The sequence below is a fragment of the Arachis stenosperma genome, chromosome 10 (genome assembly GCF_014773155.1).
Source record: "Arachis stenosperma cultivar V10309 chromosome 10, arast.V10309.gnm1.PFL2, whole genome shotgun sequence".
NCBI classification, from domain to species: domain Eukaryota; kingdom Viridiplantae; phylum Streptophyta; class Magnoliopsida; order Fabales; family Fabaceae; genus Arachis; species Arachis stenosperma.
The window spans coordinates 80,604,387-80,622,610 of record NC_080386.1 but is presented as its reverse complement, the minus strand read 5'-3'; the positions used below and the strand labels follow the sequence as shown (position 1 = coordinate 80,622,610).

The 18,224-nt window shown below is 39.4% G+C and overlaps 1 non-coding gene across 1 annotated transcript; it reads left to right on the top strand.

The window, feature by feature from the left end:
• Positions 1 to 16,626: 16,626 nt before the first annotated feature.
• Positions 16,627 to 16,734, top strand: LOC130958574 (small nucleolar RNA R71). The gene has a single exon (XR_009077688.1). It is a non-coding gene; the product is annotated as a small nucleolar RNA R71 (small nucleolar RNA).
• Positions 16,735 to 18,224: the final 1,490 nt, after the last annotated feature.

The following is an 18,224-nucleotide window of genomic DNA, read 5'->3' as shown; positions in this document are numbered from 1 at the left end:
GCGTCACTCACGCGAATGCGTGGCCCTGTAAAATCGACGTAAACGGGTGTATGGCAGCAAGTTGTGATGGAGTGGGGCTGGAATCATGCTAGAAGCACAAGCTCTACCACGTGAACGCGTGCTCCCCACATCCGCGTCATTTTCAAAATATGGCCATTCATGCGATCGCGTCAACCACGCGAACGCGTCACCCTAAAATTTGGCAAAATGAGTTTCAAACAGAGAGTTGCGCGAACGCGAGGCTGCTCTCGCGCCAATATCACTCAACTCACGCGACCGCGTGACCCATGCGTTCGCGTCACTTGAAAACACCGCACACCACGCGACCACGTCACTCACGCGTCCGCGTCACATGCGGCGCACAGCTTATCCAGATCAGCCAAATATCTTATCTTTTCTTCCCCAAATCCTAATTTTTCTTATCCCTTCTTATTTCTTTCTTCTCCCTTCTTCCTTCTTCTTTCTTTCTCACTTTCTACTTCCTCTTTTTCACCACCATTATCAAGGTTTTTCTTTTCTTCTTCCCTTTTTACTTTTCTATTCTTATTATTATTTTTATGTTTTCTTCTTCTTTTTCTTTTTACTTTCATTATCTATGTTTTTTTTCTTTATTTTTTTTAATTGGTGTTGGCAATTTATTTGGGTCATTATTTTCTATATTTTGCTTGTGGATTATTAAGGAATTGTTTGACAATTATATATTACTTTTTATAGGGTTGCTTGCATGTTCAATTTAATACTTTCAATAACTTATTTACCATGCATGCTAAGTGTTTGTGAAAAAGCCCGTATGGCATCATGCACTACTTTTATGTTATCATACTACTTTAATGCCTGTTTTTCACAAAACCTCTTTTATATTTTATTAATTAAAATATAATTGTCAATACAAATAGATTGTTAGTTTGAAAGAGATGATAATCTAACTTGGACATTTAGTGCTTGATCTATGCTACTCATGCCTTTGCCAGCATGCCAATAAACATCTTGCATTTAATTGTCATTACATGCACTTGCAATATTTCCATTGATGAACTTTTCACATGAAGTCATGACTATGTGTCAACAACATCCCTCTTTACCATGCATTGATTATCATACTATCCTTTCCCTTGCTCGAACCCTTAGCTTTACATATACTTATATTTTTTTCCTTTTTTAGGATGGCCACCAAGAATGGAAAAGAGAAAGCTACTCCCAAACCATCAGCAAGGAAAGGAACAAAAAGAGCACTACCTGCGAAACCACCCGTCCACTTGTACATCTCTGCATGCACCGAGGACGATGAAATCTTTAAGCGTGGGGAGGTTGATACCGACTTCCAGGGGTTAGTTACCTTCTTTTCAACACCAATATTCTATTTTTTTGTTTGTTCATTGTTATATTTGCATATTTAATTGCATGTTTGTTTGATTTTATGCATTTAGTTACTACTTGGTTGAAGTAATATTTTCTTTTTCAAGAAATTTTTATAGTATTTCACTAATTTAAATTGAAAATTTTTTATTAAATTTGTTTGAAATTGTATTTAGAACATAGTTTAAAAAGCTAAGAACACACAACCCGTAAGATTTTGAGCCTAATTACATGGTTACACTATTTAAACCATGAATTTTATTCTTGTGTGTTTTCTTCCCTATGATTGCAATCTTTGCTTTGTTCCATTCTATATGTCCATTATTTAGTGTATTTACATGCTTGTATATGATTGAGACCATTACTTGTTTTAGTTCACTTCTCCCAAATAAGCCTACCCTTTTATGTCACCCTTGTTAGCCACTTTGAGCCTTTTAATCCCATTTATTCTATATTTTACCACATCACAAGCCTTAAGCGGAAAAATAATTAATTACTCCAATTGGATCTTTGGTTAATTTAAGATAGAGATTGTGTATCAACTAAGTGTGGGGAAATTGTGAGAACATGGGTTAATAAGGGAATGTGTTATGTTTTTACTTTGATAAAATATTGGGAATTTGGGTACCTACTCATGTGAGACCAGAAAAATAAAAAAAATCCATGTGCATTGATATGTTATGTTTATTTTCAAGTAAAAAAAAAAGAAAGAGAAAAATCCAAAAATATTCAATAAATAAGTAAATAAATAAGGGGACAAAATTACCCCAATGCAAGGTTAAGTTAATAAAAATATCAATGCATATGTGATAAAATTAAAATAAAGGTTGATGCATGAGTATGTAATGCAAAAGTGGAAATTTTGGGTAGCTAAGCATGAATTCAAAATTATATAGAGTGTGTGTATAAGTGAGAGCTTAGGTTAGTCAAAGATTCATATTATAGCTCACTTGGCCATACATATATCCTCACCCTTACCTTAGCCCCATTACAACCCTGAAAAGACCTCATGATGTTTGCATTGGTATACTAAATATTTTTTGATTGGTTAGATGAAGAACAAAGTTTAGAAAGCATGATTAGAGAAGAGTAGAGTGATATACACTACCAGTGAGGGTTCAATGCTTGATTCTATATTCCCTGCTTTCATGAGCTATCTTCTTACAAGTTTACTTGTTTTTACTGTATGGTTTGAATTAGTGGAATTTGATTTATGTTTGTCTTGGAGAACTTATTTATTTTTAATTAACTAGGTAGAAGCATTTCACATTTAGTTGCATTCATATAGATAGGTTGCATTTCATACATTTTACCATTCCTCTTCACTCCTTTATAGCTTCTCTTAGGCTTAGCATGAGGACATGCTAATGTTTAAGTGTGGGGAGATTGATAAACCACTATTTTATGGTTTATCTTGTGCTCAATTGAGTGGTCTTTATCAATTCTTTACACACTTATTCATATAATTTACATGAGTTTACATTTTTCCTTCCTGATTTTGTGCTATGATTGAAAATATGCTTCTTTGGCCTTATATTTGCTAATATTAATCCCCTCTTATTACCATTCGATGCTGTGATATGTGTGTTAAGTGATTTCAGAGATTACAGGGTAGGAATGGCTTGGAGGATGGAAAGGAAGCATGCAAAAGTGGAAGGAATATAAGAAATTGAAGGAACTGCAAAGCTGTCAGCCTGATCCTCTCGCACTAAATGGATCATAACTTGAGCTATAGAGATCCAAATGATACGGTTTTAGTTGCGTTGGAAAGCTAACGTCTGGTGCTTCGAAATGATATATAATTTGCTATAGTGGCCATACAGCTAGATGACGCGAATGCGTGCTCCATGCGAACGCATCGCAGTGACAAAAAACCAGCGTGGCAGATTTCGCAATCAGCGATTTCTGGGCTGTTTTTGACCCAGTTTTTGGCCCAGAAAACACAGATTAGAGACTATAAAGTGGGGGAATGCATCCATTCGTGAAAAAAGCTGATAATTCACAATTTTAGGTTTTAGATGTAGTTTTTAGAGAGAGAGAGGCTCTCTCCTCTCTCTTAGATTTTAGGATTTAGGATTTCTTTTAGGATTAGGATTTCTACTTCTCAATTTCCAAGTTTAATGTTCCTTTTATTTATTTTCCCAATTTAATTTATGAACTTTTCCATTTTAGATTTGATTTCTTTTATTAATGCAAATTGAGATATTTCAGATATATGATTTCAATTTAGCTTTTTATACTCTTAGCTTTGGTTGAGTAATTAGATACTCTTGAGTTATCAAACTCAGCTGATGATTGAAAATTGGAATTCTTTGCTGATTGATTTGAATTCCTCTAACTCTAGTCTTTTCTTAGGAATTGACTAGGACCTGAGGAATCAAATTGATTTGTCTACTTAACATACCTTCATAGTTAGAGGTTGACCAAGTGGGAGTAAAAGCCAATTCTCATCACAATTGATAAGGATAACTAGGATAGGACTTCTAGTTCTCATACCTTGCCAAGAGCTTTATTAGTTATTAATTTAATTTCTTGAAATTTATTTTTCTTGTTCAACCTATTTAAAAACCCCCAAAAAGATACTTTTTCCATAACCAATAATAAGAACACCTCCCTGCAATTTCTTGAGAAGACGATCCGAGGTTTAAATACTTCGGTTATTTATTTTTATTGGGTTTTCTTAAGTGACAAACAAAACTTTTGTACGAAAGGATTCTCTGTTGGTTTAGAATCTATACTTACAACGCGATTATATTCTTATGAATTTCTTTACCGATAGAAATCAGTTCGTCAAACGCCCAGGGGCTGCTCCCTGGCTAGCATTCAACGCCAACAATGCTGCCCATGAGGGGCGTTGAACGCCCAACAGGGATACCCTGGCTGGCATTCAACTTTCAATAACACTCCATCCAGAGTATTCTATTTTCACTGCTGTGAAATTTCTGTCTCTGTTCTGACTTCTGCATATGATCATGAGCCTTAAAAGAAAAACAAAACACAATAAAAGGAAATAAATAATTAATTAAGGTTGTGTTGCCTCCCAACAAGCGCTTCTTTAACATCATTAGCTTGACGGTTAGCTCCTTACGGAGGTGAGTATTGGTGTGGAATTTACAACCATAAACTAACCGGCAAGTGCATCGGGTCATACCAATTAGTACCTCAAGTGAATGAGGGTCGATCCCATGAGGATTGATAGACTAAGCAACAATGGTTGATTAATTTACTTAGTTAGACAAGCAGAAAATGGTGTTTTGAGAGTTCCAAAGCATTAACAGCAAATTCAGAATATCAGAAAGCAAGCAGTAAACAAATTGGGAAAACAATATGGAGAAGGCAGTTAAGGCTTCAGAGTTATCTATTTTCCGGATTGACTTTTCTTATTAATTTATTTTAATCATGCAAGATTTAATTCATGACAAACTATATGTGACTAGACCCTAATTCCTTAGACCTTTCTAGTCTCCTCTAACTCTCATCAACCGCCAATTTCTTGGTCAATTAATTCCAATTAGAGGGTGAAGTTCAATTCTAGTTATATGCCACAGAAATCCTAATTACCCGAATATAAGAGGATTATATGTCACGTATCCTGTTAAATCCAAATAATTAGAAATTTAGGAGAATATGTTTTCAAGCTGTTGTTCAAGTAAAGAGCTTTTCCAAGTTATACAAGAACTCAATTAGAAAGAGGGTCATACTTCTGTTCCACCCAAATTCATAAGATAAAAAACGAAAACAATTTTTGAATTATAAATCAGTACATGAATTAAAATAGAAAAATAATAGAATCAATCCATACAAATAGAAAAAGCTCCTAACCTTAACAGTGGAGGTTTAGTTGCTCATGGCTCAGAGAGAAAAACTAGGATTCAGGTAAACTGTAATTTACAGAATGAGATGGAATCCTCCAGAAGAGAAGTTTCTTTCCTCTTTTATATCTAATCCTAATTGATTCAAAATCTAATTTCTAAAACTAAATAATATCTTTCCTATATTTAAAATAAAAATTAAAGTTTAAATTATAATTATTATAGCAATCAGCACGTCTTCAATTGATGGATGGGGACCACTTGGCTTCACTAGGATCCACGCCTAACTTGGGCTTGGCAGCATGAATTGGAGTTTAGTTGAGTAAAGCTGCACCTAACTTGAAGTGGGCAGAACCAATCCTGCGTACGCGTGCCCATGGGCATGCCAGTCGCGCGAAACCCGCCATGCACACGCACAACTCTCTGTTCGCATAGCATAGGAATCAAAATTTGCATGCGACGCGTGCGCGTCAAGCACGCGCACGCGTGGGTGGTCTGAGAATAAAAGGGACGCGTATGCGTGAGTCGATTGGTGCCTCTCGCACGATGCCAGTTCCAGGCCATCACAACCTTCTGTTCAAAACATATTTACGCCGATTCCCTGATGCACGCGTGCGCGTCCAAGACGCTTACGCGTAGTGTGCCAAAACTACAAGTGACGCACACGCGTGATATACGCGTACGTGTGGGCTTGCATCGTGCGCAGGGCACTCTTCCAGCACACCTCCCGCAGAACTCTCTATTCAATCCAAATATTGTTCGCATTTGACCTCTGTAGCTCGAGTTATTCAGGTTTGAGTACAGAGAGGTCAGGATTGACAGTATCATTTGCCTTCTTCTCTTTTTCTGCGGAAACTCTATCAAATTCATCCAAATGCTACCTGAAATAAATAGAATTGCATACAAATCAAACTAGCATCCATAGTGGCTAAAAGATACTTAATTCTTGATTAAACTCAACAAATTAAATGCAAATTCACTAGGAAAAGATAGGAAAGATGCTCACGAATCACAATACCAAACTTGAATTGTTGCTTGTCCTCAAGCAACCAAAATAAGTGCATGATTAAGATGTGAATTTGCATGAGAAGTGAGAGTTTAGTCATGCTCAGGTCTATTCTTAAAATGGGGTTTATTCATTTTAACTTTGAACATTTTAGGCATCTCACTCTCCTTTGAATCAAAGGAATGTCAGTGTCATTCGGAATTAAAATCCAGATCATATTTTGAATTCTCTAATCTTTATACTCCAGTTTAATCCTTGAACACAGAAAAATTTACTTTAATTCTCTTTTCTTTGGTGCTTTGCACCTTGAGCCTAGCCATGACTTTAAATATTTTGTCTCAAGGGTTACTTGACACAAAAACACCACAAGCACTTAACTGGGAAACTCTCTTTAAGTTAATTCTGATTTTTTTTAGTTACTCCCAGATAGTGGTGCTCAAAGCCTTTGGCATACTCTGTTAAATGCATTTGATCTTGACTCTTAGTGTTCTGTCTCAAGGATTACTTGACACAATCACACCACAAGCATATGAGTAGGGAAACAACTCTTTGAGCTTTTAATCATGTCTGACCTCCCTAGTCATTGATGCTCAGAGCCTTGGACCTTACTTTTACTTTTTTTCTTTTGCTGTTTTCTTATTCTTCAAGGATTAAACTTTTATAAATTTCAGAGAAGTCATAATAGTTCTCTACATTCCTGTTCCTTATACATCAACATCCTTTGCTTCAAATTCAACTATGCACTGTTCATATGATGCATTTAGAAGTACAAATAATACCATCACATTTAAGTAAATAAGATTACTCTTAAAATTAAACTCAATTTCTCAAGCAATACATCACTTCTTTTTTTTTCTTTTTAGATTCAAGTTCAGTGAGTGGTACATGAAACAATTTTTTTACTAAAAGCAAATGACAGAATAAAATTAAATCTAAGAATTGAAAGTACTAAAGATCATGCAGGCAATCAAAGCAACAGAAAATAGAAGACAACAAAATAAGAACGGAAGAGAAATAGAATGAAAGGAACTCAACCACCTCAGTTATCGTAGTGGCCATCTCCTTCTTTTGGTTGTGCTCCTCCGTGAAGATGATTTGTCTCCCTTTGGTGCTATTTAAAATAAACAAAAAAAAAGCCATAAGCGAAGCGTCAACTCCAAACTTAAAGGTTTGCTTGTCCTCAAGCAAAGAAGAACTGAAAACAGAGAGGGACATAAAAAAGACACACAGAAAAAACAAATAGTATGATTAAAGAAGAATAAAATGATACAAGAACAAGAGAAAATTAGGATTTGGGAGGGAGAGAGAATGAAAACAAGGCGGCGCGCTGGGTAAGTGATGCGGTGCGATCGACGCGTACGCGCACAGTGTGCGTACGCGTGGTTGGCCACATGGTGAGGGTGACGTGTACACGTCAGGAACGCGGATGTGTGGGTTGAGTTGCGCGGCTAGCATAGTTCCAGCGCGAGACCAGTATAACTTTCGGCCATGCACCAATTTCCATCGATTTTTCAAGGCACGCGTGCGCGCCATGTGCGCTCTTGCGTGGATTGTCGAGAGCCAGAGGGACGCGTACTCGTCTGGTACGCGTACGCGTGGGTAAGCTGGTGCGCGATGCATAGTTCCTGCAAAACTCCAGTGCAACTTTCGGCCTTTTTTTTTTGCAAAAATTGTTTCGAAGTGTTCGGTTCCTATTCTAAAATAGCTGCATGATCAGAACACACATAAAATGAAAGAAAAACAGTACAAATTCAATAAAAATCAAATAAATAAGAAAAACACTACTACAAAAAATAACTAAGGATATGAAATTATCAGGTTGCCTCCCGACAAGCGCTTCTTTACCGTCACTAACTTGACAGTCTCTAAGGAAGAGGATCATAGGGGCTCAGTTCTTCACCCCTTACTTTGAACTTATGCTCTAGAGAGAGGATTCTGTTTACTGTATAAGTCTACACTGGATTGCTAGTCAACACCACCTTCATTCCTGGGGAGAAACCTTCAGTGGGGATCTTCTTGTTTCTCCATCCCCTGGGTATTTTCTTCTTGTTGGGAGCCTTCTCCTTGGTGGATGATGCATTTCCGACACCAAACTTAGGTTTGATATCAGGGGGGATTTTATTGATTGTCACCAAAGGAGGTTTGAGTTGCAGATTCTACTGTCCGTCATCAAGGAGTTCTTAAAGGTTTGGATCCATAAGCTCAGTCTGCATGCACCTCTCTTCTTCACCTACTGAATTTATATCTTTGAAGACATGAAAGACCAGTTGCTCATCATGCACTCTAAGAACTAATTCACCCACTTCTACATCAATCAGAGCTTTTCCAGTGGCTAAGAATGGTCTTCCTATAATTATAGAGGCATTCTCATCATCCCCTATGTCAAGAATCACAAAATCTGCTGGGAGAAAGAACTTACCCACTTTGACCAAGATATTCTCCACTAATCTGTATGCAAGCTTCATAGATTTGTCTGCCATCTGTAATGCTATCCTTGTGGGTTGTTCCTCTTGGATTTGCAGCTTCTTCATCACAGACAAGGGCATTAAATTGATGCTTGCTCCCAAATCATATAACGCTTTCTCAAAGGTTGTGCTCTCAATGGTGCATGGAATTTGAAAGCTCCCTGGATCTGGCATCTTCCTTGGCAAGTTATTCTGAATTATGGTACTACATTCCTTAGTCAGGACCACTATCTCATCTCCCTTTAAAGGCTTCTTCTTTAACAACAATTCCTTCATGAATTTGACATAGAGAGGTATTTGCTCCAAAACCTCAGCAAAAGGAATATTGATTTGCAACTTTCTGAAGACTTCCAAGAACTTTGAAAACTGCTTGTTCTTGGTCTCTTTTTGAAGTCTCTGAGGATATGGCATTTTAGGCTTGTACTCAGGAGCCTTTGGCAATGTAGGCTAAGTGTAAAGAGAGTCTGGGAATGGGTTGTCCACACGGTTTGGAGGGACGTGCTCTACTTCTTCCTTCTTCTCCTCTGGAGCTTCTTTTTCAACTGGCTTCTCATTAACTCTCATGCCAGGTGAGAGACCTTAGTTGGGACTTTCTTGTCCCTCCAGCCTTTAGGTATTTTCTTCTTAGTACCTTTGTGCTTAGAGCTTGTTGATGGCTGCCCAACACCAAACTTAGAATTGATGTTTGGGGGCTCTGTGATGCTCTGCACAGAAAGAGAGGGTTGGAACACTAGGTGTTGCATAGGTATCTCTCTTTTATTTGAGGGAGAATTGGGATGAGGCATCTTGAACAAGATGTGATACTTTCCTAGTTGTAGAGTCACTTTCCCCTTAGCCACATCAATGATAGCATTGGCAGTAGCTAGGAAAGGTCTTTCAAGGATGACAAAGTCATCCTCATCCTCTCCAATGTCCAAGACTATGAAGTTTGCAGGGATGTAGTGGTTTTTAACTTTTACCAAGACATCTTCTACTAAGCCATATGGCTTTTTCATTGTCTTGTCTGCCATCTCTAGTAAGATGTCTGCAGCTTTCACTTCAATGATGCCTAACTTCTCAATTATAGAGAGTGGCATGAGGTTGATGCTTGACCCTAGGTCACACAGAGCCTTTTCAAAGGTCATGGTACCTATGGTGCAAGGAATCAGGAAGTGTTCAGGATCTGGAAGCTTTTGAGGTAGCTTCTGCTGAACTAAAGCATGGAGTTCTTTAGAAAGCAGTGGAGGTTCATCCTCCAAAGGCTTTGTACTAAAGAGCTTGGCATTCAGCTTCATAAGAGCTCCTAGGTACCGAGCAACTTACTCTTCCCTAGTGTCATCATCCTCATTAGAGGATGAGTATTCATCAGAACTTATGCACTATAGGAGTGCATTCAAAGGAACCTCTATGGTTTTTACATGAGCATGGGCTTCTTTGAGTTCAGGGATAGAGGGTTCTTGAGTGGGACTTAAGCACTCAAAGGGTGTTCTTTTACTGGTGTTCAACACCAGCTCTGATAGGTCTTTGGGCGATGAACGCCCTTGCTGTCCACCCTCACTGGCGTTAAACGCCAGTCCCTCTATGCTTTAGGTGTTGAATGCCTAGCAGGGATGTCCTTGCTGGAATTCAACGCCAGCTTCCCTGGGTGTGTGGGCATTGAACGCCCAGTGAGGGGTTTCTCACTGGCGTTCAGTGCCAGAATGGCTTCATGTTTAGGCATTGAACGCCCATTGAGGGGTTCCTCACTGGTGACCCCTCACTGGTGTTCGGCACTGGTGGACGAAATTGTGATCACTACAACTTCACACAACTAACCAGCAAGTGTACTGGGTCGTCCAAGTAATAAACCTTACGCGAGTAAGGGTCGATCCCACAGAGATTGTTGGTATGAAGCAAGCTATGATCACCTTGTAAATCTTAGTCAGGCAGACTCAATTGGTAATGGATGATGAATAAAACATAAAGATAAAGATAGAGATACTTATGTAATTCAGTGGTGGGAATTTCAGATAAGCGTATGAAGATGCTTGGTCCCTTCCGTCTCTCTGCTTTCCTACTGTCTTCATCCAATCTTTCTTACTCCTATCCATGGCAAGCTTATGCAAGGGTTTCACCGTTGTCAGTGGCTACCTCCCATCCTCTCAGTGGAAATGTTCAACGCACCCTGTCACGGCACGGCTATCCATCTGTCGGTTCTCAATCAGGCCGGAATAGAATCCAGTGATTCTTTTGCGTCTGTCACTAACGCCCCGCCCTCAGGAGTTTGAAGCTCGTCACAGTCATTCAATCATTGAATCCTACTCAGAATACCACAGACAAGGTTAGACCTTCCGGATTCTCTTGAATGCTGCCATCAGTTCTAGCCTATACCACGAAGACTCTGATCTCACGGAATGGCTGGCTCGGTTGTCAGGCGAGCACTCGGTTGTCAGGCGATCAACCATGCGTCGTGTATCAGGAATCCAAGAGATATTCACCCAATCTAAGGTAGAACGGAGGTGGTTGTCAGTCACACGTTCATAGGTGAGAATGATGATGAGTGTCACGGATCATCACATTCATCAAGTTGAAGAACAAGTGATATCTTGGAATAAGAACAAGCTGAATTGAATAGAAGAACAATAGTAATTGCATTAATACCCGAGGTACAGCAGAGCTCCACACCTTAATCTATGGTGTGTAGAAACTCCACCGTTGAAAATACATAAGAACAAGGTCTAGGCATGGCCGTGAGGCCAGCCTCCCCAATGATCTAAGAACTAGATGTCCAAAGATGAAAATACAATAGTAAAAGGTCCTATTTATAGGGAACTAGTAGCTTAAGAATTACAAAGATGAGTAAAAGACATAAAAATCCACTTCCGGGCCCACTTGGTGTGTGCTTGGGCTGAGCATTGAAGCATTTTCGTGTAGAGACTCTTCTTGGAGTTAAACGCTAGCTTTTGTGCCAGTTTGGGCGTTTAACTCCCACTTTGGTGCTAGTTCCGGCGTTTAACGCTGGGAATTCTGAAGGTGACATTGAACGCCGGTTTGGGCCATCAAATCTTGGGCAAAGTATGGACTATCATATATTGCTGGAAAGCCCAGGATGTCCACTTTCCAACGCCGTTGAGAGCGCGCCAATTGGGCTTCTGTAGCTCTAGAAAATCTACTTCGAGTGCAGGGAGGTCAGAATCCAACAACATCTGTAGTCCTTTTTAGTCTCTGAATCAGATTTTTGCTCAAGTCCCTCAATTTCAGCCAGAAAATACCTGAAATCACAGAAAAACACACAAACTCATAGTAAAGTCTAGAAAAGTGAATTTTAATTAAAAACTAATAAAAATATACTAAAAACTAACTAAATCCTACTGAAAACATACTAAAAACAATGCCAAAAAGCGTATAAATTATCCGCTCATCACAACACCAAACTTAAATTGTTGCTTGTCCTCAAGCAACTGAAAATCAAATAAGATAAAAAGAAGAGAATATGCAATGAATTCCAAAAACATCTATGAAGATCAGTATCAATTAGATGAGCGGGACTTTTAGCTTTTTGCCTCTGAATAGTTTTGGCATCTCACTCTATCCTTTGAAATTCAGAATGATTGGCTTCTTTAGGAACTCAGAATCCAAATAGTGTTATTGATTCTCCTAGTTAAGTATGATGATTCTTGAACACAGCTACTTATTGAGTCTTGGCCGTGGCCCAAAGCACTCTGTCTTCCAGTATTACCACCGGATACATACATGCCACAGACACATAATTGGGTGAACCTTTTCAGATTGTGACTCAGCTTTGCTAGAGTCCCCAATTAGAGGTGTCCAGGGTTCTTAAGCACACTCTTTTTTGCCTTGGATCACAACTTTATTTCTTTCTTTTTTTCTTTCTCTTTTTTTTTTCGTTTTCTTTTCTCCTCCTTTTTTTTGTATTCACTGCTTTTTCTTGCTTCAAGAATCATTTTAATGATTTTTCAGATCCTCAGTAACATGTCTCCTTTTTCATCATTCTTTCAAGAGCCAACATTCATGAACCACAAATTCAAAAGACATATGCACTGTTCAAGCATATATTCAGAAAACAAAAGGTATTGCCACCACATCAAAATAATTAAACTGTTATAAAATTCAAAATTCATGCAATTCTTTTCTTTTTCAATTAAGAACATTTTTTTATTTAAGAGAGGTGATGGATTCATAGGACATTCATAACTTTAAGGCATAGACACTAAGACACTAATGATCATAAGACACAAACATGGATAAACATAAGCATGAAAATTCGAAAAACAGAAAAATAAAGAACAAGGAAATTAAAGAACGGGTCCACCTTAATGATGGCGGCTTGTTCTTCTTCTTGAAGATCCTATGGAGTGCTTAAGCTCCTCAATGTCTCTTCCTTGTCTTTGTTGCTCCTCTCTCATGATTCTTTGATCTTCTCTAATTTCATGGAGGAGGATGGAATGTTCTTGGTGCTCCACCCTTAGTTGTCCCATGTTGGAACTCAATTCTCCTAGGGAGGTGTTAATTTGCTCCCAATAGTCTTGTGGAGGAAAGTGCATCCCTTGAGGTATCTCAGGGATCTCATGATGAGAGGGGTCTCTTGTTTGCTCCATCCTTTTCTTAGTGATGGGCTTGTCCTCATCAATGAGGATGTCTCCTTCTATGTCAACTCCTACTGAATAACAGAGGTGACAAATGAGATGAGGAAAGGCTAACCTTGCCATGGTAGAGGACTTGTCCGCCACCTTATAGAGTTCTTGGGCTATAACTTCATGAACTTCCACTTCCTCTCCAATCATGATACTATGAATCATGATGGCTCGGTCTAGAGTAACTTCGGACCGGTTGCTAGTGGGAATGATTGAACGTTGGATAAACTCCAACCATCCTCTAGCCACGGGATTGAGGTCATGCCTTCTTAATTGAACCGGCTTCCCTCTTGAATCTCTCTTCCATTGGGCGCCCTCATCACAAATGTCAGTGAGGACTTGGTCCAACCTTTGATCAAAGTTGACCCTTCTTGTGTAAGGATGTTCATCTCCTTGCATCATGGGCAAGTTGAATGCCAACCTCACATTTTCCGGACTAAAATCTAAGTATTTCCCCCGAACCATTGTAAGCCAATTCTTTGGGTCCGGGTTCACACTTTGATCATGGTTCTTGGTGATCCATGCATTGGCATAGAACTCTTGAACCATCAAGATTCCAACTTGTTGAATGGGGTTGGTAAGAACTTCCCAACCTCTTCTTCGAATCTCATGTCGGATCTCCGGATATTCACTCTTTTTGAGTTTGAAAGGAACCTCGGGGATCACCTTCTTCAAGGCCACAACTTCATAGAAGTGGTCTTGATGCACCCTTGAGATGAATCTCTCCATCTCCCATGACTCGGAGGTGGAAGCTTTTGCCTTCCCTTTCCTCTTTCTAGAGGTTTCTCCAGCCTTGGATGCCATAAATGGTTATGGAAAAACAAAAAGCAATGCTTTTACCACACCAAACTTAAAAGGTTTGCTCGTCCTCGAGCAAAAGAAGAAAGAAGATAGTAGAAGAAGAAGAAATAGAGGAGAGGGAGATGGCTTATTTTTCGGCCAAAGGGGGAGGAAATAGTGTTTAGGGTGTGGGAAAATGAAGGAGTGAAGATGGGTTTATATAGGGGTGAGGTGAGGGGTAGGGTTCGGTCATGTAGGGGTGGGTTTGGGAGGGAAAGTGGTTTGAATTTTGAATGGTGAGGTAGGTGGGGTTTTATGAAGGATGGATGTGAGTGGTGAAGAGAATAGTGGGATTTGATAGGTGAAGGGTTTTTGGGGAAGAGGTATTGAGGTGATTGGTGAATGGGTGAAGAAGAAAGAGGGTGGTGGGGTTGGTGGGGATCCTGTGGGGTCCACAGATCCTGAGGTGTCAAGGAAAAGTCATCCCTGCACCAAATGGCATGCAAGAAATGCGTTTTGAGCCAATTCTGGCGTTAAACGCCGGGCTGGTGCCCATTTCTGGCGTTTAACGCCAGGTTCTTGCCCTTTCCTGGCGTTTAACGCCAGTCTGGTGCCCCTTTCTGGCGTTAAACGCCCAGAATGGTGCCAGACTGGGCGTTAAACGCTCACCTGCTAGCCTTACTGGCGTTTAAACGCCAGTAGGTTCTTCCTCCAAGGTGTGCTATTTTTCTTCCTGTTTTTCATTCTGTTTTTGCTTTTTCAATTGATTTTGTGACTTCTCATGATCATCAACCTACAGAAAACATAAAATATCAAAGGAAAATAGATAAAATATAACATTGGGTTGCCTCCCAACAAGCGCTTCTTTAATGTCAGTAGCTTGACAGTGGGCTCTCATGGAGCCTCACAAATGCTCAGAGCAATGTTGGAACCTTCCAACACCAAACTTAGAGTTTGAATGTGGGGGTTCAACACCAAACTTGGAGTTTGGTTGTGGCCTCCCAACACCAAACTTAGAGTTTGATTGTGGGGGCTCTGTTTGACTCTGTTTTGAGAGAAGCTCTTTATGCTTCCTCTCCATGGTGACAGAGGGATATCCTTGAGCCTTAAACACAAAGGATTCTTCATTCACTTGAATGATCAATTCTCCTCTGTCCACATCAATCACAGCCTTTGCTGTGGCTAGGAAGGGTCTGCCAAGGATGATGGATTCATCCATGCACTTCCCAGTCTCTAGGACTATGAAATCAGCAGGGATGTAATGGTCTTCAATCTTCACCAAAACGTCCTCTACAAGTCCATAAGCTTGTTTTCTTGAGTTGTCTGCCATCTCTAGTGAGATTCTTGCAGCTTGTACCTCAAAGATCCCTAGCTTCTCCATTACAGAGAGAGGCATGAGGTTTACACTTGACCCTAAGTCACACAGAGCCTTCTTAAAGGTCATGGTGCCTATGGTACAAGGTATTGAAAACTTCCCAGGATCTTGTCTCTTTTGAGGTAATTTCTGCCTAGACAAGCCATCCAGTTCTTTGGTGAGCAAAGGGGGTTCATCCTCCCAAGTCTCATTACCAAATAACTTGTCATTTAGCTTCATGATTGCTCCAAGGTACTTGGCAACTTGCTCTTCAGTGACATACTCATCCTCTTCAGAGGAAGAATACTCATCAGAGCTCATGAATGGCAGAAGTAAATCTATTGGAATCTCTATGGTCTCAGTATGAGCCTCAGATTCCCATGGTTCCTCATTAGGGAATTCATTGGAGGCCAGTGGACGTCCATTGAGGTCTTCCTCAGTGGCGTTCACTGCCTCTCCTTCCTCTCCAAATTCAGCCATGTTGATGGCCTTGCACTCTCCTTTTGGATTTTCTTCTGTATTGCTTGGAAGAGTACTAAGAGGGAGTTCAGTAATTTTCTCGCTCAGCTGTCCCACTTGTCCCTCCAAGTTTCTAATGGAGGACCTTGTTTCAGTCATGAAACTTTGAGTGGTTTTGATTAGATCAGAGACCATGGTTGCTAAGTCAGAGTGGTTCTGCTTAGAATTCTCTGTCTGTTGCTGAGAAGATGATGGAAAAAGCTTGCTATTGCTAAACCTGTTTCTTCCACCATTGTTGTTGTTGAAACCTTGTTGCGGTCTCTGTTGATCCTTCCATGAGAGATTTGGATGATTTCTCCATGAAGGATTATAGGTGTTTCCATAGGGTTCTCCCATGTAATTCACCTCTTCCATTGAAGGGTTTTCAGGATCATAAGCTTCTTCTTCAGATGAAGCGTCCTTAGTACTGCCTGGTGCATTTTGCATTCCAGACAGACTTTGAGAAATCAAATTGACTTGCTGAGTCAATATCTTGTTCTGAGCCAGTATGGCATTCAGAGTATCAATCTCAAGAACTCCTTTCTTCTGATTTGTCCCATTGTTCATAGGATTCCTTTCAGAAGTGTACATGAATTGGTTATTTGCAACCATTTCAATTAATTCTTGAGCTTCTGTAGGCGTCCTTCTTCAGATGAAGAGATCCTCCAGCAGAGCTATCCAAAGACATCTTGGATAGTTCAGAGACACCATCATAGAAAATACCTATGATGCTCCATTCAGAAAGCATGTCAGAGGGACACTTTCTGATCAATTGTTTGTATCTTTCCCAAGCTTCATAGAGGGATTCACCTTCCTTCTGTCTGAAGGTTTGGACTTCAACTCTAAGCTTACTCAATTTTTGAGGTGGAAAGAACTTTGCCAAGAAGGCATTGACTAGCTTTTCCCAAGAGTTCAGGCTTTCTTTAGGTTGTGAGTCCAACCATGTCCTAGCTCTGTCTCTTATAGCAAAAGGGAATAGCATAAGTCTGTAGACCTCAGGGTCAACCCCATTAGTCTTGACAGTGTCACAGATTTTCAGGAATTCAGCCAAAAACTGATGAGGATCTTCCAATGGAAGTCCATGGAACTTGCAATTCTGTTGCATTAGAGAAACTAATTGAGGCTTAAGCTCAAAGTTGTTTGCTCCAATGGCAGGGATAGAGATACTTCTCCCATAGAAGTCGGGAGTAGGTGCAGTAAAGTCACCCATCACCTTCCTTGCATTGTTGGCATTGTTGTTGTTCTCGGCTGCCATGGGTTCTTCTTCTTTGAAGATTTCTGTTAGGTCCTCTACAGAGAGTTGTGCCTTAGCTTCTCTTAGCTTTCGCTTCAAGGTCCTTTCAGGTTCAGGGTCAGCTTCAATAAGAATGCCTTTGTCTTTGTTCCTGCTCATATGAAAGAGAAGAGAACAAGAAAATATGGAATCCTCTATGTCACAGTATAGAGATTCCTTGAGGTGTCAGAGGAAAAGAAAAATAGAAGGAAGAAGTAGAGAATTCGAACTTAGTGAGATAGAGTTCGAATTGTGCATTGAGGAGGAGTGGTACTCCATAAATAGAAGGATGTGAGAAGAGGGGAAGAGATTTTTCGAAAATTAAGTTAAAAAGATTTTAAGAACATTTTGAAAAATTGATTGATAATTTTCGAAAACTAAAAGTGGGAAAGAAATCAAGTGATTTTTGAAAAAGATTTTGAAAAAAAAATGATTGAAAACTATTTTTGAAAAAGATGTGATTAAAAAGATATGTTTGAAAAATTATGCTTTTAAAAAGATATGATTGAAAAGATATGATTTGAAAACAATTTTAAAAAGATTTGATTTTAAAATTAATGACTTGGCTAACAAGAAAAGATATGATTCAAACATTAAACCTTTCTCAACAAAAAAGGCAACATACTTAAAATGTTCAATCAAATCATTAATTGTTAGCAAGTATCTTTGAAAAAGGAAAGAAATTGATTTTGAAAACATTTGATTGAAAAGATTTGATTTGAAAAAGATTTGATTTTGAAAAACTTTGAAAACTTGAAAAAAATCTGAATTAAAACAGAATCTTCCCTCTTGTGCCATCCTGGCGTTAAACGCCCAGAATGGTGCACATTCTGGCGTTTAACGCCCAATGCTCTACCTTTTTGGGCGTTAAACGCCCAACCAGGCACCCTGGCTGGCGTTTAAACGCCAGTCTGTCCTTCTTCACTGGGCGTTTTGAACGCCCAATTTTTTCTGTGTAATTCCTCTGCTGCATGTTCTGAATCTTCAGTTCCTTGTACTATTGACTTGAAAATAGAACCAAGATCATATAAACAATGCATGCAAGACACCAAACTTAAAATGTGACA